Source organism: Manis javanica, chromosome 2 (genome assembly GCF_040802235.1).
Source record: "Manis javanica isolate MJ-LG chromosome 2, MJ_LKY, whole genome shotgun sequence".
Lineage (NCBI taxonomy): Eukaryota > Metazoa > Chordata > Mammalia > Pholidota > Manidae > Manis > Manis javanica.
In genome coordinates this window covers 206,790,950-206,814,913 of record NC_133157.1, presented here as the reverse complement: position 1 = coordinate 206,814,913, position 23,964 = coordinate 206,790,950, and the positions used below count along the sequence as shown (strand labels likewise).

Genomic DNA, 23,964 nt, shown 5'->3' with positions numbered 1-23,964 from the left:
GAAAATCCTAGGGTCACTTAGCAGAGTCATATGGAGAAATCTAATATGGGACCTCCCAATAGGAAAAGTTTCTTCATCCAGGGTCTACAAGTTACAGAGACATTTTCCTTTTGAGATGTATAGGAAGTAGTGATTATAGGATTCTGCAGTTGCTGTAGTTTGCATGTTGAAGAATAAGTAATAAATGATAGTTTCTTTACTTTTAATAAAATTTCCCTCTGATGCCTCATGAGTAGCAGGCATCCAAGTGAAGAGACTTTCCTAGGTGGCCATCTCATCACCATTTAAAAGAAAACGGAGGTCCTGTAGGCCTAGGACATCCCAAACACCATGGGGACTGAGATGTGGTTTGGACCACATAGAGGAGGGGAAATGAGACTCAGGAGTTTCCAAAGAAGTCTGAGTGTCAACAGGATTTCCACTGACGTTTTTAAACATGGAACCTAAAGTTCAGTTACTTTCAGGGACCCACGTTGTACAAAAGACATTATGGTTGTTCTTATCAGGATGCTTTGGTATAAAAGGACAAATACACCTCTAGATTCTGTTTAGCAACAACAAACAAAAAAGATCTTTGTTAATTTACATATCTGGGAAGAATACCAAGCTGAGGCACAACATTCGAAGGAGAAACGGTAAAAATCAAAATGTGAAGCTCTGGAACCCAGCATTCAAATCCACCAGCTACTCCTACCCTCTCTCTTTTTGCTTCTATTGCCTGCTAAGCTCATTCTTTCCCACTGCAGACAATGTCTAGGTAGCAGGATACGTGACTCCTGCTATCCTCATTTTAGCAGTTTTAGAAGAAGGTCGGAACACAATGTCACCAGCATCTGTATCAGTGTCAGAGAAGGGGAGTTACCAACCCAGGACAGGCCGGTTCTCCTTGCTTTGGAACAACTGCTGTTGTAGGTGTGTTGGATGCTGTAACCGGGCCAAGCCTGGGCCATGCACATAGGGTAGAAGATGGATGCAAAGCTTAGTGGACAGATCAAAACAGGAAAGCACCAGCTGCCACAAACTATTATATTCTACATGCCCCTGAGAATCATGATTGAAAGATAGTCCCAAAACTAGAGACAATGAGATTTGAGCACAATATCATGTGTTAAATGTCTTTTAAAAAAACAGTCAAAATTGTGGAGATGTTGACATAGTGACTTTGTAAAGTATGGAGTTGCTCATGTCTAAAGATGTTCAAACAGACTAGACGATAAATTCACAGTACGTTTGAGGAACATTTTCAGTTGTGTTTGAACCTAGGGAGATACGGGGAAGGCACTCAGGGTTTGCCTGAGATGGCAGAGAGGGAGATGCTGCCCTCGCTGTGATTCAAGCAGAGCATTTCTACTTGGTCTGTTTCACACGCTAGGCTTCCATATAAGGTTTTAAGAGTGGTTTCATCAGGCTTGCTTTGGCAGCGCATAAAACAAAATTGCCCTGATAGAGAAGATTAGCATGGCCCCTGTGCAAGGACGACATGTACATTCCTGAAGCATTCTTTATTATTTTTTAAAAAGAGTGATTTCAACTAAAGATAAAGTTAAATTCCACTGTGATAACTGTGGTAGATGTCCTTTTAATGAGATAGCCTTTAAACTCTGAGATTACCTATAACCCTATATGTAAAAAGAGATCAAGACAGACCATTGCAGTTCATTTTAATGATAAAGTTCTATGATTTTATGAGTCTTTTGGGGTAAGGTACTTCAGCTACGGGGCACTTGAAAATATGAATACAAGTTTCAGAGTCTGGCTAAGTCTGAGAGATCCTCAAATTAACCTAGTGGGGCATTCCCATGTTGAGTTCTCATGAAGCTAGTCAAAGCATGCTCCCTGAATAAGTGGGGTTCAGTGTTCCTTCCACACGTGGCTCCACATTCTCATGGGTCTGAAATCAAAATGTTAAATTTAAACTATTTTTTAAGGAGGAAGGGGTGAAGTGACATCCTATTTTCATGTATTTCCAAAACATGATTATCTTTATCATCTCATCTAGGGAAGTCTGCAGAGCAGGCCTTTGGGGATGCATTTTGCAGATGAAGAAACAGAGTTAATGGACGTGATTTTGTAGGTAGGTCAATCTCCCACAGTTTAGTCTCTTTACTGCTTTTATGACTTTAAAAAAGACTGAACTTCAGAGTGAGTGAGAAGTATGGGGATGGAAAAGGAAGATGATTCGGCTGGCGGGCAGGAGAGGGGCTGCTGGGGGTCCGTGTTCTCAGGGACGGCAGCAAGAGGATGCCGAGTCTAACACTGATTCAACTCACATTTATCAAGTGTTTTCTTTGTATCAGACACTGTTAGAGGCTGGGGTACAAACACGGATAAGATGGGCTTTTGTTTCTAGTCGATCATCTCGTCCGGGAGCAAGGCTAAGCATAAAAATAGATAATGGTTTACATATTAAAGGTTTTTGTGGGGAGGTCATAGGACATTAAAAGACAATTTCTATAATCAAGGTGCTTAAATAGATACAAATGTATTTATTTGTGCTAGTAAATGTCTTAACATTTCTGAAGGCAAAATGTGGTGATATGAAACAACAGCACTGTAAACAGAATGCTCCTGAAGCATAAAGGACAGACTTTTCTCCTGTAAGTTCTGCAGAAAATTCTCAAAAGCCAGTTAACACGAAGGAGGAACAGGATTTGCTGCATCATTTAAGAATGATTCTAATGGTAGGAATTTCAGATACTCTGCCAGCTGAGTATGGGTGGTATGTGATGTATCTCCACAGTTGTGTCAGTAATAATCTCTTGATTCCCACCAGTCTGGTAGCTCATTGACTCAGACCTCAATAGAACACTTTAAAATGGCATTGCAAATTATTCATGTACCTATTAAGACTGCTGCATGCACACTGATTGCTTTTCTCATGTGCAAGGTTTTTGAGCTCTTCCAGAGTGCACTGGGATTGACTTTTTAGCTGTGTGTGTATGTGTGTGTGTGTGTGTGTGTGTGTGTGTGTGTGTGTGTGTGTGTGTGTGTGTGTGTGTGTGTGTGTGTGTGTGTATGGCTGTGTGTATGTTAGAGTAGTTGCGGTTAGGGACTTAAAATATGTATATTTAATACTAGATTTTCTCCCATTCATTACACCTATACTCATTGAAATTTGCTTTATGCCAGGTACCATGCAAAGTACTTGAAAATATGAAAAGGAATAAAATGCCTGTCCATCTCTAAGAGCAAGAAGTTCTTTTAGCTCTATGTGTGTGTATATATATATATATATATATATATATATATGACTGTATATATATATATATATATAGTCTCTATAAAATATATATTTGATTGTTTTTGTGTATATATACATATAAAATATAAATGTAAATATATATATGATTATGGGATTATATGCATACACACACATATAAATATATACATGTTCTCCCTTCTATCACTGTTCCTCTAATTGTGAGTAGGCAATTTCCTGTGGTGTTTGAAAAATTTGATTGACTGAATTAAAAAGCTCTCCTTTGTAGCACCTGCTCATTTCCATGGTGGAACTATTCCCACCATAGATGATTTCCAGCTTCCTCCTTGCTGGCACTGAACACAGATTCGGGACGAGGTGGCTTTGACACACCAGCAGATGGCTCTGACCAGGACTAAGACTTTTAAGCAAGAAGGAAGTAATGAAAATCCACCTTGAAAAATCGTGTCACAATATAGGAAAGAAACTAGAGCCAAAATGATGACCATTAGTACCAGAGACATATGAAAATACACTTCAAAAGAACCTTTAGAGCTGGTGATTCCCTGCTTAACATATCATTACTTACCAGTCATCTTAGGTGAAAGTCCAAAATCTTGACCGAAGCCTGTGAGCGTCCTCATGACCTGTGATTCCTCCCCTCTTCCTGACTGTGCCCCCTTGGCTTCTTGCAGTTTTATAAAAGTAGCATGTGCTGTTTTCTGCCGTAAGCCCGGGTATGAGCTGCTCCTTCTGTCTAGGGCACTCCTTGCTCTCCTCCCTGCTCTTGGGATATCCAGCAACTCATTCATTTCTGAGTCTCAGTTAAATGTCTCTTCTTTGGAGAAGATTTCTGAGCCTCCCTGCCTCCATTAGCTCATGTCTCCTGTTCTATGCTCACACAGGATGTGCTAAGCCATCCTCAGCACTTACAGCAACTCTGATTAAGCAACTAGGTGGGAGTCTGTCTTCTCTTCTAAAATGCAAATTGGTAGGGACTGTGTTAGTCTTGTTTACTGTCAGATTCCCAGCAGGCAGCACTGCCTACTAATTCCATTAATGATTGATGGGGGAATGGAAGGAGTGAAAAGGCATGAATTTATTTAAGTCTTACAATGACTAGTAGAGATTCTCAACCAATTATAACAATCCCATTCCATTGCACCTTTCCCTATAAATAGAGCATTCTATTTGTATAGTTGTTCCACACTAAGGTGCATTAAGGAAGGGAAGGCTCCAAACCTGCAATCGTATTTGTTAAGCTAGGAAGAAAAGCAAGTGAAACAAATAACCAAATGTCTCCTTTGGAAGCCTGTCTGTGACTAGTACAGATCTTATTTTAAAACTATTTCCATCTCTAAAAATCCCATATCTACTGGTCCTGAAGTGGTTTTACCGATGATACCATCTTTCTTATGGATTCTGCCCACGTTTGTCTCATCAAATCAATCAGCTCACTAGAAAAAGGTCTTAACTGCTTGAAAATTTTTACCAAACCTCCTATTACTTCCCCCACATGAAGGAAGAGGTGCCTATCCTTACAGGGGTGGTGTTAGAGGTGGTGGGGGTATGAAGGTGGGGAAGCATTTGAAGTACAGTAGGTTCTTTGAAAGTTACAAAGGCTTTTAGGGAAACCTGAGTTCTCCTGGGCCCTCCCCCCAAGGCCCTTGAGCTTTCATGGCTGTAGGTCACAACAAGGAAACAGAATTCTAAAGGCCGAACATCAAGAGCGTTTTGGGTTTCACACGAGTCCTTGAGAACCCTCTCCCTTGGCACGTATGGATTTCCATACACTTCAGTTCAACACCCCTGGAAGCAAACTGAAATATTTTTCCTATTAACCTCTTCCTCTTCTCTTCCCTGTGATTTGATATTTCCTTCTTGGGGTTGATTTTCTCCCATAAGTTTAGAATCTGGATTTTGAATTTCCAGCATTGATCATCCACATGCAATCTTGCCTTCCTTCAGCTTTGTTTCAAAGCTGTCTCCTAATTCCCCAAATACAGGGTGCTTCTTCAGGCCACGTGCCGCTCTCTGCCCTTCCCTGTATGTACAACTTCCTCAGCCCACTTCCTAAAATCTCATTCACCCTTCTTGCATTACTGCTTGGAGCTGAGTCTTCATTTCCGGAGTTGGGCGTATGGTTTCGATTAGAAAGCTGTTTTTCCCCTGGTCTTCACATTCTGGCTTTCAGCATCCCAGCCGGCGTTTCATTACAGTCTTCCTCTGGCCACTGTTTGCCTTGTTAAAGCATAATGATCTCACCTTCTTCTCTTTAATGACTTGACCTTATTTCTTCTCCTGAACCGTATTACATGATGGGTGGCATTATTTATGTTTTCCTTGCTGCCCCTGTGACATGCTTCAGGCTGGGTCAGAAAGCACAGGCCATGTGCTTAGCACATCCTAAGTTAATTTTTTATTTCAAAATGACCCCTCCCAGGGTCCTACAGAAGCCCCTAAATCTACATCTATTTGATATCACAAAGACAGTTTTGCCAAGGATATCAACTAGATTGGAAGACCTTGAATTTGGAATCAAATTCCAAATTTTAGCTTAGAAAGGAAAATAAACTGTTCAGTGTTCTCTTCAGTAAACAGTGGGAGGGAGGGACTATACTTGCTGCTGGTGATATCTGGATTATGAGGGAGGTAGAGTAGGGCAATGGAGAGAAAAGGAGACTTGGGGCCGATCTCAAGTAATCTATATGTAAAATATATAGATTAATATATTACACAAATATGTAACTATGATATATAATAATATATATTTGTATAATTTATATAATATACAAGCCTTATGAATATACATTATATATTAATACATAATCTATATAAGATACATATAAGATTATACATTATTATTTATCTTACATATAATCTTATTGTATATATAATATATAATCCCATTTTGGTTCCTTGCTTGAGTGATTTCTTCAGCTCTGAAACTCAAGTTTTGTTTTGTTTCATTTTTTATTTTAAAAATGGATCTAATAACAATTTTCCTGTTTGTCACAGAATTAATTCAATGAATCTTGTGCACTTTAAAGTTTTTGGAAACAGCCAGCAGGTAAAAGTAGAGTACAGTATTTAAGAGCATGTGTTTCTGAGTCATAGTTGCTTGCTAAAGTTTAAGTCTTGATCTTGAGTTATTCAACATCAATAAACTTAATTTCTTTATCTTGAAAAGTGGACAACAAAGGTTTTTACCTCATGGACTTGTTATGAGGGATAAATCCAGTAATTACACTAAAGCACTTAAAAATGTGTTTCATGGCATGTGCTTCATAACCATTGGGTATTACTATCTCTATCCTGTAGAAAGAGACAAGGGGCAAAAATCATTTATTTGCATAGGACGGGAATGAAAGTAACCCTTTCCCAGAATTTCCAATAATCCACATGTGTTTGGCCCGGCCTCTTCACCACCACCTTCTCCATGCCTACTGCCTCTCTTCTGCCTCAAGTCTGAATGGTTTCTGTGGGGCAGTCAGCTTGTTTCTCATTTGTATTCTACTCTGTTAACTACTTTCTTTGCTTTACTAAGACATTTTTTCCATTCACCCTTTCAAATTTTGCCAAGTCATATTTTTGATTCAGAGTTATAGGTACTTCAGTTTCATTAAAGACTAAACATTCCTTCTATCAACTTGTAGTCTTAGAGAAGAAAACAGCCGAAACATTTTTGGTGACTAACTACTTTTGATGACTTTTGAATTTACCATCTCCTTGAGATATAACTTTCTCCATTGTCCTATAGTCTTTATGTCTTAAAGTAGGCCATGTGACAGTCTTCACTCCTATTGATCTTACTGTGGTTGAAGTAAAGAAGGGCCATCTGTTTGAGGATTTGTCATTAGACCTTGGTGGCTTCCGTTACTTAATTTCATAACTGATGTTACAATTTGATGTTATAATTACACTTCAAGATTTGTCACTTTCTGGTTGACTGATCTTAGGAAAAAATAATGTCTTTGAGGTTATTTCCATAATCATCAATTGGTTGATTGATTTGCTTCTCTCTTATGTCTCCTTAGGTGGACAAGAAGAAAAGAAACAAATAAATATTACCAAAGTCATGACTAACATATCATGACCATGAAGCGATAAACAAAAAGAAACTAGAACTAAAGCTAATTAATTTTGTTCACATTTTGCAACACTTGCTTACAGACTTTCTCTTACTACAGGAATCTTATTGTTTCACCCTACATTACTGTCTTTAATAAATTAATGACATAAAATATTTTACAAAATAGGAAGATACACATTCTTAACACTTAGAGTAATAGGCTAAACTTAAAAAATAAGAAACTAAAAATAATAATCCCTTCCCCACCCACCTACAGGCAATATATTCTATAGCAGTCACATAGATTAATTTTTATATGCATTTTGTTTGTTCTGTTGTATGACCAATGATTCAGTGGGTTTTAAATTCTAATTGTTATTAAGAAGAGAATTTCAGTGAAGAAAATCTGAATAAATAAGATGCCTCTCACCCCTACCTCCACTCTTGCCCTGTTCAACTTCATATTAATACTAAGTTGTTTGTATCTATCTTCTAAATAATCCTTTTCTGCTCATAATGAATTCCTATCCATCTGGAGGTAATTCCTGAGTTTTAGAGGGCCACTCCTGTAACTCTATCTGCTTTAGACTATTTATTCCTGGCCTGACCTTCAGCTGCAACCATGTGCAGCCACTATCACTCCCAGGTGACTTACAAAGGTGCCCACCAAATGACACCTTAATGTCCAGTCTGGGGTACTGGAACTATCTGATGGTCAGTTCAAGGCCTTTCTCAGGCTGTTGATGCCTTGTTGATAAAGTTGGGCCATGCTGAGGATATAAGCAAAGCAAAACTCTCCTGGGTGGGATATAATAAAAAGCACATGGACTGGGATTTCCACACATATTCCACTTCAGGATTTGTCACTTTCTGGTTGATTGAACTTGGGAAAAATAATGTCTTCGAGGTTATTTCCATAATCATCAAGATCAGAGATTTTTTTTCAAATAAGAAAATAAGTGTCCAGCACTTAGGAGTTGCTCAGAAAATTTCAGTGCTTGGTACCGTTACTTTCAGGAATGGGAGAGAACTTCTTAGGGATATTTATGGGAGGAATAAATGGGGCTCTCTGAGATCTTCTGACCTAAATATTCCTTCCCTAGTCCGGGAAATACCTAGGGAACATAATTTGCCGTGCATCTTGGCAACTGACAGCTCAGTATGTGGTAGAGATACTGTATGATAATACCATGAAAACTATAGAAAGCATTATTAGATACTTTTGGATGAAGCTGAGATATAAATAACTGTAACAAAACTATAGACATGAGCTACAGGAGTACCATATTCCTCAAACAATACATAATCTATTTAGTTGTGAATATATTCAAGACATCATTGTGAGCAATTAAATTTTTCTTGGAAGTTATTGATCTGGATGATTATCTAAGAAGATAATTCTAAATGCCAAGGAGGAAACAGACACAGAAGAGTCTGATTTTCTTAGGGCAAAGTGGGTAGAAAATACATGAAACATGAAAGAGATATGTTTAAGTGTGACTCCTTGGACAAGATAAGGAAATCATTTTCCTAGGAAGGGGATGATTCTACTATTAGGGTTGAGGGGGGCATATATCAGAATTTATCTTGGACCATCTTTAAATACTCGCTCAGTGTAAGTTGCCATTGGGAAGTTCTCCAGCCAAGTCCACGGGAAGTTCTCATGACTCACCCCACTTTGCTGTCATAGTAGTCACTTGGAAACAAATCAACTCTGTAATGAATACCATTTCCCCAGTACCTGGGATTGAACTATCAAATTTCTCTACTGAGCTAACTTTTCCATGTCACTTTGTTGAATGCTTTTTTTAGACCATTTTGTAATGAGGAGAGAAAGTTTTAATAGATCTCTTTTTTCTATCTGATTTGGCCCTAGAAATAAAGCCTGTGCTCCTTGGAGTGATGATGAGGCGTAGGTGAGACCCATTCACACCGTAGCAGAGCTTCTTGGAGGACTCCCAGTGTGTCATCTTTGTTTGTCTCTTCTGCCAAAAAGGACCTTTAAGTTCTGGCTTCCATAACTCACTTCTTAGACTCTACCATCAAATCCTATTGATTAATAGGCACTGTTCAAAAATGTTTTTCACTTGTCTTTAAGTCTTGATTTCAATCCAAGAGTTTGGGTGACTCAGAAACTTAGTTTGATGATAATAAATACTTTTTGCAGAATAGGATGGGGACTGCCTTATTCATGTAGGCACTGGGGGTAAAAGTGAATTATTTCCAGAATCTCTCACCTGGCCTTAGTGCATCTCTGTATCAATAGGTGTTTCCAAGGGGTGGAGAGAAGTAGCCCATCTCCACATCAATAAGTAATTACAAGGGGGACCAAGGGCATATCTGGCCAGGAGAGGTTGGGTGGGGTCCCCTTTTTGCAGCCGGGTCATGAGAGACACAGGTGAGCAGAAGTGGACAATGGCTTGTAAGCAATAAACAAATTTCCCCCACTTTATTTCTCCCTTTGGCTGATTTTGGTTTCAAAGGTAATTTGCCCTGAGCTGGGAAAATATTTTACCCCCAGAGTTAAGGAAAATATATAACTTAGGGCTTTCTTGTAGTTTTCCACCATATACTTTTGGTAAAATCTCTCAATACAGAAACTTGAGGAAAAAAACTATGACATCTTTACATTGTTGTCTAGGTAAAATTTCCTCCTATTGCTCCCACTCTTTCATATTATGTGCAAACTAAATGAACCCACTTTCTCCCCAGCTCATTTTAATGGCATACTTCTGTCTGCTTAATAGGGTTTTTTAAATAAAGAATGGCATGAGTAATATGAAAAAAATGAAAAGTGTTATAGAAAACTAAACCTGGATGAGGCATTTGGATTTTTAAGTCAAGAAATTATGATTAAAAAAAAACAAGTTAGAAAGGTGGTTCCTTAAAGGATAAGGCAGATATACCTTTCTTTATATAATAGGAAAGGGCATTCTAGGCATAGGAACTCTTACCAGCAAAGATAGAAAAGGTAGGAAAATAATTCAGTGCCTTCAGGGATATTGGCTAAAATAGCCAATATAATTTGTAGATAATTGTAGTAACAGCAATGAAAATTACACTCACATACTATCATTTACTGACTATCTATTAACATCCAAAGTCCTTTATGTATATTTAATTTTATTTGCCTCATTACAACAGCATTTCAGATAAGTAACATTACTTTTAATTTGCAAATGAGTAAACTTCCTGGAGGTTAAGTAACTTGCTAAAGAAAGTGGTAGAAATGAAATTCAACTGAACAAAAAAATTCTTTGTATTTCCAGAGCATCATGAAATATGGGGGCTGTTTGTGATCTTGCTATTGAGAAATCATCAGGGTGATACATAATTCTGGAAACCTTAACCCATGTATTAAAAGAGGGAGGATATTGAAAGAGTGGCACTTTTCACAAAGAAAGAGGTTCAGTAGACAGTGGGCAAGAAGAATGGATCTTTTGCATTAAGCTGTCTGAGAATGTCACCAGTTACTTCTGGGAATAGTCATGGACACAGATTGCAGAAACTTGTGTTCTAATTCCACATCTGTTATGAAAAGAAGCCAGAAACATGAGAAAACCATTAGCCTTTGGGGCAGCATTATTATTTGTTCATCTGAAAAAAAGAAGGTTTGGATATCCATTTTTAAATAGCCATGAATACAGGATTGAAAGAGAAGACTATAACCAATGATAAATACACATTAAGAGCTCAATTCTAAGAATAATATCAAGAACGTAAAAGTCTAGAAAAAGTTGACACTTCTTTAGATGCTGTAGTTGAAGAAAGGTGTTCAGATTGTTTGGTGTGGGACAAGTAATCAGAAGTTCTAGCACCACATCCTGGGGTCACTGGTAGAACATTAAAAGATAAATAATTACAAAGAATAATTAGTAGCATCACTCTGTTTCTGATTTATTTTCTAATGTGTACACACTTGGCTTCCTACCCAGCATTTATGCCATTTCCCCTCACCTTCTTACTAACAAAATCCTGGCTAAAGGAGATGATCATACTTTCTCCAAGTTTATTCTCCCTATTCCTACCTCCCTGGGTGAACGCCAGTTGGACGACTTTGATATATGAATGGGATTGTGACATAGGGGCACCCAGTCATTCCATCTCTCTCTATTTCTCTCCCTGCTCTCCTGTCCAGTGTAACATGAATAAGAAAATATGGAATTCAAACTGTTGCTGTTGTTAATAGCATCTCAGGACTATAAGCAGAACCAGGCTTATTGTGATGCTGATGTTATAAGCAGCAGATTGAAAAACTATAAAGAACAAGCAGCCAGCGAAGTATTGTTGAGCCTCAAATTAACAAATCATGAAGCCTGACCTACCTCTGAAAGTTATATATACCTTGACCCTTCCAGGCACTTTGAGTTGGGATTTCTGTTACTTCCAATGAAGAGCATCTTAACTCATACACTCTATGTTCCTTATCAGGGAGAATGGTCACCAAACTGGAACAAATAGAATATATGTGAATAGATGAAAAGTAAAGCTCTGGACACATGAGGGTGACTGTGTTAGAGGATCCATTTCTTTGGAATGAATTCAAGCTCTTGGGCATTTTGGAGTATGGACATAATTTACTGCTGTGATACTAAAAATATAATGCTAGCATAGTTCCAGGGTTACTGGAGATAATCCTGGAGACCAGGCTAGGCATAGATTTTAGAAATTATAGACTTTGAGTATCTCAGGAAAAGAAGTCTAGGATGGACAGCAATCCAGTTGATTTGCGTGTGCTAAAGCCAAGAAATGGCGATCATCATGAGATAATAACACAAGGACCTTAAGTCAGGCCAAATTTACTTATTTTACTTTCATGAGAAGTTTAACAAACGGATAAGATAAATTTCATAGACAAGCAATATATCTGGATTTCACCAAGGAATTTGGCAAAGACCTACATGATTTCTTGGCAGACAAGGCAGAGAAATAGATGATAGATAATCATACAGTTAAAATCACTGCTGGTTTAAAACTTGTAATCAATGCATTTTATTATTGACTAAATGCCATCCTGGAGTCAGGTCTAAAAGGCTTCTCTCAAATGACTGGTCCCATTTATTACTTTGTGTAAGTATTACAGATGAAGATTTAGAACTCATCAATATTTCTAGTGCCTTTAAGTTGGTTAAAAGGGATAGCTAATGATTAAAAAAAGAGTTTCGATTTTAAAATGACCCCACAGTCTTCTATGATCAACTTTTAATAACAAGAGCACATTTACTAGTAATTAAAAAAAATCTGACACTTAGGAGGGAAACATTGTGCTTCCCCAAAACAAGATGGCCAAGATATACACTAAGTGTGCAAATACTGTAGGTATGGGCATATACCTATGTTGTCTATTGTGTGCAGAACTTTGAAAAAACCCATGCACACATATTGGTGAGGAAATTCCCAGGGAAGAATTTAATGCAGACTTCAAGACCCAGTCATTGGCTCATGTTTTCTATTACAGGTCCTGGGGCTGGGGGCAAATTTGAAAGGAAGATAGTGACCATAACACTAGTCTGTATATTCTTATCAATGTAAGAACTAATGCCATTGTGAGGAGGATGACCTTACGAAGTTATGGGACAATTAGGAATATAGTTCTCTTGGTCTTAGATTGTATTAGATAGTATTAGATTGTTTTAAATAGTATTAGATTGTCCTGGATTCTAAAATAAATATTTATACCTTGGAGGGGTGTGTGTATGTGTGTGTTTCAGAATTACTCAGTGATTGCCTGGAATAATAGAGCCTTATGTGCCTCTCGTGATGTGGTATGATTTTGAAGGGGGTGGGGGTTGAGATTAAGATACCAATACCCACCCCAGTTTCAGAGTGCCAAACACCGCCACTGATTTCCTATTGGAACCAGAGAAGCATTATTACAGAGAGCATGAACCAAGCTTGGTTGGAGAGAGGGAGGGCCTGTCAGAGAGGGTAGGTCCTACGCTTAAAACAACCCCTTTATATAGATGTTATAGATACTAGTATCTCTATAAAATGGGTGAAAAGTCATAGAGTGGCTATTAGAAAAAAAAGGAACAGTTCCACAGATTAGGAAGTGACATGTCTATGAGGCCACCCCTCTGAAACATCTTAACTTTATTATCTATCCTTCTCTTTTGGACCATGGAAAATCATACTTCTATGATTTCAAATAATTTGTTCTTCCACATTCCAAAGCTGGCTATATCTTAGAATCTCTAAATTAGAGCAAGGTAACTCTTAAGGGGAGAATAAAATTGGTTCAGTAGATTTATGTGCATGTATTTATAGGTGCATAAGTGGATCACGATGGATATTCCAACAGACATTTGAAAATAATTATCTCTGGAGAATGTAATTATGGAAGGCTTTGATGGGCTGACTTTTATTTTATGCTTTATTTATTTTTGGTATTGTTTGAGAATTTTCTACAAAGAATGTACTGTTTGTATAATTTAACCAGAGTATGGATTTAAGTTAATTTTAACTTTCAAATGTCAAAAAATATTATTTGGCTTAGTAACATGTAAAGAAAATGGGAGGGAGTTTTCCCATAAATGGGTCTGGATTTATCTTAATATTTTACTTTTATTTAATCCTGGGTGTCATATTTTAAGGAGAAGTTTACACCCTTAGAAAGAATTTATACTTTGGGTGTTATAAACACCCCAAAAGGGAGTTCATAACAATGATTGACTAAGGGAACCAGTATTGCCTAGTAGGGATTGTGTTGAACTAAAAAAGACATACCAATGTCTGAAGAAGGCAGAGTTTCCCACAGCGTTTTGTAGCCACAGAGGCAAGCAGGCAAATAGTCCCATCTTTTAAGACTTTTAAAATTTGCTGGTGTTTAAATGATGGCAGGTAATTAAATTATTCAATGGGCTTGATACTTATGCCATGGGCCACCTGAGTATGATCTCCGATCAAGGAGGAAAGTGGTCATAATAACAAGATCTCTAGAAACTGGTTCATACATGGAACAGCTAAAAGCACTTGAGTTTCCTCCTAAAAAATTCAGGTAGAAAACTTTTAAATGATTAGAGAGGCTCAGAAAGGACATGGGCTGTCTTGTGTACTGAGCTTTCCCCATTTATTTTCAGAATCTTGTTGACAACCTATTATGGATACCAGAGATGTGGCCCCTGCACTGCATGAGAAGACTCATTATCTCTACGGTCTTTCCAAAGGTAAGATGTCTGAGTCTTCATCCGAGCCATAAAGGAGGGATATGGTATTGTTACACTTGTTTTACTTTCAGGTAGTCAATATAAATTGAGACAATGGATCATACAAGGCACACTGGAATTTGTTTTTTAATGGCCTCCTTTTTGAAACCTGTTTGATTTCTTGGTTCCCCACCAGAAAACCCAATACTCGCATATTTTTTGAAACAGCTAAACAAGAATTTAAGAAGACATTTTTTCTGAGTCTCTTTATATTTTAATTCTAACAGAATATTTAAATGTGTGGCTATGTTCATATGTAATTTAAAAGCTTCATATATCTGATGCTGTTAGTTGTTTTTTTCTTTTCCATTTCTATATGTCAGGAACTTTATTTCTTTGTGCAAAGTTTACCCTTAAATTAAAACAATCCATTGGAAGCCAGTAGGGCTCTATTTTGTTAGGGCCTAATACTAAGTGCTTGCAATATGCCAGGTGCTGTACTGGGGTGGGACCATTTCATCCTGGTAGCATCTGCTTGATGAAGGTACTGTATTTCCTATTGCTCACCTGTGGAAACTGAGGCATAGAGGAGTTAGGCAACTTGTTCAAGGTAAAAAAAGCTGGTAAATGGTGTAAGCTGGTATTTGAAGCCAAGCAGTCTTGCTCAAGTCTGTGCCCTTAACCACTATGCTATGGTACCTAATGAGACTCACTTTGATTTTGGAAAGATGACATTGAAATATATTACATTTTTTTCTTTGTCTTAATAATTTAAATGATTTCAGATAAAAACCAAGAACTTAATGCCTAGCCAGTAACTAGCCCAAGATGGGCACTTAGAAAATGTTTACTAAGTAAATGAATTAGTGAATGAATATGCAAATGATAATTCACATGCACATATGCACATTTGCATTCTTCATTTTGCTTAAAATGGTGTTGACCATAAAGTTAGTTCATGATGTTAAAACAGCACAGGGCATTGCAGAGCACAATTTTTCATGACACTTTTCACTAATCCTTTCTAATTGAAAAAATGCAGGGTTATTCTGGTTAGTTGATGTGGTGGATATTGGTTGATTGACCCCCAGATTTCCCTTTCCACCTGTCCTCTTCTCAATAGCTTCTATTTTCTATAAGAGGAACTGTGAAGTTTTAGATAGACTAAATCTACTCCCAGGTCAAAGAGTGAAATATGTGATCCAGGCTGAGAAATCATTTATTTGACCAGAGTTACTGCTTTGGAGTGAGGGGCAGCGAATTCTGATGAGAATGGATCTATGGACATCTGTTAGAATGTTGGGCCAAAGGCACTCACTGCATGGATGATATAATATGTATATGAAGCACCAAATCCGCTGTGACTCTGTTTTGCTGTAACACAGGAAGCCAGATCAAGGATAAGGTGGAGGCATGGATTTGGGAGGAGCAAGAGAGGCTCAGAAAAATTGAACCAGAGCCCGAATGACAACTTGGGCATCAGAATCAACATGCACCGTAAGTCTCTTTTATGTTGGATATTTTAATTGCATGAACCAATAAATTCTCAATTTAGAAAGTTTATTTTTAATTCTTTTAATAAAATATATCAGACATTCAGAGAGTGATTTCACAAACGCTCATAGCCCCGGCTTAGCAAATTTAACACTGTGCCCTGTTTGCCTTAGAACTTTTAAAGAAATAACAAAAAGAATTAATTTCAGACAATTGAAGCCATGCATACATACCTTCCCAATCTAATTCTCTTCACTTGTCAAGTATTAAGATTTTTGCTATATTTTCTTTAGAGCTTTCAAAGAAATAAAAAACAATTACAGAATTAGTTGAAGGCTTCTCTTTACCCCTCCCTCTCCTATTTCTTTATTCCTTTTCTAGAGATAACCAATATGCTGAAATGTGTGTTTCCCATCCTTTTTCAAACGTTAACAATTTTATTACATATGCCTCCATTGTAGTAATAATGCAGCATCCTTTATGCCGTGTAAGTGGTATCTACCATACATAATATCCCACAACTTGTTTAACACAATATTGTGTCTATCACCATTTTAAGAATGTATCCAGTGTCTGCCCTTTTTCTCCTTTCCTGAATTTTGTTAGATCGATAAAAAGTCTCTGTATTTCTTTTTTCTTTCCTATTTTGAAAGCCTCATTTCTTTTTTTTTCCCCAAATGCGGTAACCCTCAAATGTTTACTATACATACTTAACTGTATTATTTTCACATTGAATCTGAAATTACTAAGTATTCTGGCTTATTCTTGAACCAGACAAAGACTTTAACATGGCTTAAGTATAAAATGAGCTCCTCTTCCTTGGTATCGCTTTCAAAATTCAAGTTCCGCTTAAACAAAGGAATGAAACAATATTATTATTTTCTCCGAGTTTTTTGTTTCAAAAAGGTGAGAAAATTATATAATCAGGTTGGTAGTATAAAAACAGACCTTATTTGATCATCTCCCCTGCTCTTTTCTCTTCACCTAGTACAGTCTCAACCCTTGTAGCCTGTGTCAAGCCTTCCCTCCTTCAAGAATCCCTCTGGCCATCTTAGCCCGATGAGATTCCACATCTGAAATTCTTATGTACTTAGGAACTTTGACTTTCATTTGGCTGTCAATCATAAATAGCATTCTAATATCTTATAATCCTGGCTTTCAGTTTAAATAGTTATTGCTGTATCGATAGTTTTCTATTTCTCTTTAAGTAGGTATTATATTTCTTGAGAGTGGTTTCATAATTCTTTGTGACCCCCTGTTGGGGCTTCCCCGCAGCAGGTGCTCAGTAAATACTTCTTGATTGTCGATCAGTGAGTGAAGCATTCCCGAAGGAATTGGAACCCAAGATTTAGTGCTCGGTCGTTAAGGAGTCATGGTGTTAACTGATAAATTGTGGAGAGACTTCATGCTGTGTAACATGAGGAGAAATGTCTTAGTCTAAGACAGCAGTTTACCCAGTACCCAGACTATGATAATGAAGTTGTTCTCGATTCTCATTCTGTGAGCTCCTGAACACATGGAGATAGTTAAACTTCTCATGCAGGACAAGAAGAAACACTGAGCCACTTAGCAGCATGACAGCCAAAAATTTCACACAACTCCCAGCACAGGAACTGACAATGACTGAGTGTATCAGGTACGTGGGTATGAGGAACAGCTTACCAGCAACTGCTTCTGCTTGTAGTTGTCATGATGTCAGTCTGTGTACGCCTGTGTGTATGCAGAAATGTTGGGGAATATAGAGGCAGTATAGCACAGTAGGAGCGCTGTAATGCAAAAGTTGAAACGAGGTATATGTGGATTTAAACCCCGGTTGTATTACTTACTTGCTCTTTGTAATTTGGGAAAAAGTAACTTAAGTTGTTTGAGCATCATCTTCCTTGTCTGGAAAATGGGTATAAAAATATTTAACTCCTAGGATTACTTTTAAAGATTAGAAAAGATATACTGCATGGAATGTGTGTTAGCTGCCACATGATAGATGTTATTTAAATTAGTTGTTTAAATTAATTAAGCTATTATTAAGCTTACTGAATGGGGGATGAACAGGCACAGTGGATGCAGGTATTAGGGGAGTGGTATTCATTAATGAAAAGCTCCATGGGAAAATTGCTTTTCATGTGGTTGAAGAACCCCTTCAGCCAAGCTTCTTAGGGTAGGTTAGATAATAAAAGTTACAAATACCTTGTTGGATGCACCTTTTGATTTTTCTAGAAACCACTGCTCCCACAATATCTTGTTTTGCTAACTGTAAAGGAAATCCACCATTGCTGAAAGCAAAGAACATGGCTGTATTTCTGCCTTCATGAACTTAGGAGTCTCTGCAGTTTGTTAATGCTTCTCATTTTTTGTTTCTTGCCACACAAGAAGAATGTTCAATATAATGGGTGAAACATTAATAATGCAAGAAGACTCAGAGCTCAATAAGCAGACTGTTAGTTTCCAGGAAATTTTTGAATAGTTTTTATATTTAAACATACCCCAGCTGTCTGCTTGAAAGTCTCTTCCAGCAAAGAGACTCTATCACTGATTATATGTCCTGATATTTTGCCCAGTCACAGACACATCTACAGAACCTTCCCATATTCACTCATTCACTCATTTATATAGTCTGCAAACATTGGGCCCTTTCCATGAGCTCTTGCACATGTAAGACATTATTGTTTGAGATATTGATACCTACAGTTATTTTGGTCTAAATGAATTCAAAGGTTAGTCTCATGCTTAAAATACAGTAGGGTTTTATCACAGAATTATTGCACAAATAGGTGATTTTGTAGGAGCAAATATCTGCAGGCATAGACAAGTAAGTAAAAAGGCACAATCTCATAATTTTGTGTGAGTAACTATGCTGGAAATGTACATGGATCTGCAGCATGGTGTTTCCAAAGGATTTGCAAATATAATTTATATTAATTCACCTCTTTTCAATTCACAAAGTCATTACACATTTTTCCCTTGGAGCTATCTGCCCATTTGCTATTTTGTAGTGCTGCAAGTCTTAGAAGCAGAAAGCATTTGTAAAACAGTTTATGAAGAAATCCCATTGTGGATGGTAGTAAATGGAAAGAAGAGAGTTGGGGCTGAGGCTTGGTTCCATCACTGAGTTGCTGTGTGACACTTTCTCCTCATGGCCATGGTTCAGGATTTTAGCACTTTGATAGCTTATGACTCAGGGCCAGTCACTTAGAGAAACCTTAGGATGACAGTGCGGTATAGTGGATGAGAGCCCAGGTACTTACTGACTCCCATTCCTGTTCTGCCATTGAGCAACTATGTGAATTGGGACAGATTATTTTTCCACTTCCTTTCCTTCAAGTTGAAAAGTGCAGTTAAACAATAGGCTTGCTGTAAAGATTAAATCAATGAACAATGAACATTTGGAAAGCAGAAAAATATGTGTGGTGTGTGTGTATGTATATACATAAACATATTTATGAGCTAGTAGTTATAGCATATATGTATGTAAAAGTTAGCAGTTATACCATATATATACATTCATGTATATGTATATTCATATACACAGTATAATTGCTAGCTTGTATTTTATTACCATCTCCAGGCCCTACGATTCCTCACAGGCACAGTTCGGACATCATTGTGCACACTGTCGGTTTGCAATTTTTTGTAGCGTTCTTGTGAAGAATGGATAGGCACTTGATTATAATCACTGCATCCACTTGCTGAGAGCTAAGCATCTCTTAGACAATAGCCTTGATACTTTATACGTCATTGTTGTTTTTAGGGATTAGGACAAGTGCAGAAGAGTTTACAGAGATATGACTGGAGCTAGACTGTGAAGGATGGTGAAAATGTATAATATTATTCTCACTAAATACTTAGTGTACTATTTTTTGGAAGCAAGCTCTACATGAAAGACACCGCTCTGGGAAAGAAATGAGTAAGGGAGACTAAAAATTCCCACCCTTTGTTTGGTGTATATTCCAGAAAAAGACCTAGCTAATATAAAAATATATAAATAGGTTTGGTAATGAAAATTTCTGTAAAGTACATAAAGTAATGCTAGTGAATCATGACTGATGGGAGAGGGGAGCGAATGAGTTTTAGAAACTATTAAAGAGAACATGTATAGGCACCGCAGATTCTTTTGAGTATTTATCAGAAGGAAATTGTTCTTAGCACATTAGTTCAAAGTTGAATGATATACTGTGCTTTGACATATGATTTTATAACTACTTTCCCTTGCTATTTAACCTGAATCTTAAATGTCTGTGTTCTCCCTTCTGTCTACCAGTCATTTGTCTGTTTCAGGTTCTCTGACACGTGGATGATCCAAAATGTAGTGAATCCACAGTGGGTTGTGCCTACACTGTCAGACGAGTGAGGCATTTGATGAGTTTTACTGGAATATTCACTGGTTCTATTTAGGTGTACACAGCTAGAGCCGTGGATGCTTGAAGCACCTGAAGTTTGAAACGTCCTGCCAGGGTGTGGAAGGAGGGTTGAGGCGTGGCGTTTAGGGCTTTGGTGGGTGTGGTCGTAAAGCATCCATCTTTCCTTTCATCTGTCTGACCTCATGAGCATGAGCACAGTGGAGTCTTGTGAATCCCCTTGTGGGAGGGGAAATTAAACAGTTGGGAAACGAGGCCAGGAGGTTAGCTTTGATGGGGTGCTCACCCCACCCCGCTCACCCAGCGATTTCAGACGGGCACACAGGAACACTGGTAAGGCGAGCTGGCGAAGCGGAGGGGCTGTGCAGGAAACCAAGGCACGTTCAAACCCAAACAGCTACAGGGCATCTGGTGTGTCAGTTGTGCATTTTGTTAGAATTCTTTAAGATTGGGGGTGATGGGAAGAGGAAAATAGAGTTATTTTAAGGTCCTTCTCACCTGGAGGATGTGGCGACAGGAATAGCAGCTGCTTTCGATGGAGGAATGAATGGATACTCACTGTCCTCAGAACTTCTATGTGCTAGACATGACACACGTTGACAAGCTTTATCCCAAAGTACACCCGAACAATGGTACTACCTAAACTTGAACAACAATTGTCAGTGTACAATGATCAGTTCGTGCTTGCTCATCCATGCAATCCTAACAAAGTCTTTTATAAGTATTTGGTGGTTTAAAAGCATGTGTTCTGCATCAAAACTGGTGGATTCAAATCCTAGCTTCATTACATTTTTGACATGTGATTCTGATAATTGTCCTTCCTTCTGAGCCACATTGCAGAAGAGCACATATAGGAACAAAGTAAAGAAGGTTAACAAATTTCCTCCTCCTGTGAGTCTGACTATGTCACTCTCCAACACAACTCAGTGGTTTCCATTTAGCCCAAAGGAAAGAAATCCAAGAAGCTCACTAGGGCCTGTGGGGCTGTCTGAGAACTGAGCTCGCCCACCTTATCTCCCATCTCTCTCCCACTGTTTCCTCGACTAGTCTAAACTACTCAGCCCCCCGCTCTGATTCTACATATGAGTCATTTTTCATACTTTTCCACTGCCTGAAATTCCTTTGACGCCATTTCTTTTCCAGACTAAATTCTACTCATTCTTTAAATCTCAGCTCAGTCTCATCCCTTCCAGGAAGGCTTGGCTGGCGGCTTACGTGCCCACGCCCCCCAGCATCCTTATATGGCTCTTCTTGCATCACCCCCACATTCCCTGCTGTGCGTTTCACCCCTCCTCTTCCCAGTCTGGCTTTCCTAAGACTCTTTCTGGCAGTGTGTCCTGACTTCCCCTTTCCTGGTAATGAGCAGGGCCCACATCTCTTTCTAGTGAAGATTTACCACATCTTCTAGTGAAGATGAGATTTAGCATCTTCTAGTGAAGATAAAGGTAGAAAATGGATTCTTTCTTTTAATTACTCAAAATTACATTCTTTTCTATTACTAGCAGGACATTTCCCAAATCCCTGAAACATAAGGGCAACATATACAGAAGTAAGCAAGCCCCCTACTGCCTTGATTTTGGCTCAGTTTGTCAACATGCACACTTTCTGGGGACTCACCATTAAGTTTATTGTCCATAGACAATTCTCCTGTGGGCATTAGAAGCACATTGATTACCAATTAATTTCCTTAGACAGGGAACGAGAGACCAAATGCAGGACTTACCAAAAATCATGGACTCCCTGAGCTTTACATTTGTAAAGGGATGGATTTGCAAAGGCTTGGAATTTTTCCATTTTTGGTTTACCGAATGCAAATTTTCTGTGAGTAAAAATAGGCTTCTCCTTCCTTTTTTCGTCACCTTCTCCTCTTTCCCTTCTCCTCGTTTTCTCTCTCCTCTTTGGGTGTCAGGTCACTTATTGCCTCAAAAGGCTCTCAAATGTTTTGACACATTTGGAGCTAAAGCATTGTGCTGCTCCTTTATGTTTAGACCAGTTTTAATATACATATACATATACTCAAGTAAAGTTCCCATCTCTATTTATTTATTTCACATAACAAAAAGGTTTACCTACTTCCATTCATTGCTAAAAATTCAACTCAGATATTAGCTACACCAGAAAGCTATTTCAGAAACCCCACGTCAGTGAAGTGGCCTTCCTCAGTCACATGCTAATGTTCTTTACACAGACAGAGCCTGGTGTGAAAATGAGAAGCCCAGCATCTAATGCCCACCTGCATGGATTCAAATCAAGGAGTTTCTCTCTTAATCAGGGTACTTAGCTTCTCTGGCCTCAGTTTGCTTATTCTTATCTAAAAAATAACAGCTGAATGATGACAATAATTGCAAAACAGCACCCTCATAGGATATATATAATTGTGATATATATACATATATATTACATATAGCATATATACACACCATATATTGTGTGTATATATATTTTTACTATATATACAATATTAATGTTTATATAGCAAATTATTTGTATTACTCTCTTAGAGCTTCTAGAGCAGTGCTGGCCAATTGAAATATAATGTAAGCCACAAATTAGGGCCATATATTGAATACTGAATTTTCTTGTAGCCACATTAAAAAGTGAAAGAAATAGATAAATTAATTTGAATAATCTATTCTTAATAGTATACTAAAAATACTAATTCCAAAATACAATCAAGAAAAACAATATAAACAATTAATGTTTAGTGCATATTTTGTTCTAGAAATCCAGAGCGTATATTATACTTTCAGCACATTTCAATATGGACTCGCCACGTTTGAAATGCTCGGTTGTTATATGTTCCTAGGGGCTACTGTATTACACACACAGTATCTACATGTGTGTACACTTGTATAGATACACAGTAATTCCTTTTTACTGTCAGTGTCAAGAAAGAGGTCTTGTGTTACAGGAATACTTAAGCACATATTTGTAATAATGTATTAAATTGATGAAAAAATTCAAGAATAGAAGAAATTTTCATAAATATTAAGGATATGCATGTATTTAAATAAGGAAAATGTACCACTTGGTGACTGACACATTCATTTATAAGTATAAATTTACAACTAGGGAGCATTTTCTGGTGCAGATATATTATATTCCAGTAGAGGGCAGAGATCTAACCTGGAACTGGACAGTGACCGCTTAGTGGGACAAAACGGCTGTTCCAATTTGGGGAAACTATTCATACCTAAACTTTAGAAATGGAAAACCAATTAGTTTTCTCACAAACAAATGATTCCATTGTACTGATGGCCCAAACAACTTAGTCACTGGGGAGATAGGGGAGGGATGGGGCTATATTTCTCTCCCTTCCTGGTTTAAACTATCTTAATAAATGTCTAATTATTTAATAGATGGACTACTGTAAGTCAGACTTAAAAACCCCAGTAGAACAGCAGTTCACACAGGAAATCTGTAGGTCCACTCACATCCACTTTTCCCTAGAGGCCACTCCTTTGCTGTTTTCCAAATTCTGTAACTATTTTCACCTAACCTTCCTTGCCAGTGCCTTGGTATTGACAAAGAGCTTCTCAATCTCTGTCACTTTCTCCTATCTCTTCTTTCTTTACTGTTCTTCAGCATTCTTTATAAAAGCACACAGAGGAAAATGAAGACAACATGGGATTCAGACCTTTTTCGGAGCTGGGAAGAATTTATTTTAAAGCTCCAAGACATTTCTTGAGCAAGCATGCCAGA

General features: G+C 37.8%; 1 non-coding gene across 1 annotated transcript; it reads left to right on the top strand.

Moving 5' to 3' along the window:
- The first annotated feature begins 1,407 nt into the window (after positions 1 to 1,407).
- On the top strand, positions 1,408 to 1,510 carry LOC118970002 (U6 spliceosomal RNA). The gene has a single exon (XR_005057817.1). It is a non-coding gene; the product is annotated as a U6 spliceosomal RNA (small nuclear RNA).
- The last annotated feature ends 22,454 nt before the right edge of the window (positions 1,511 to 23,964 follow it).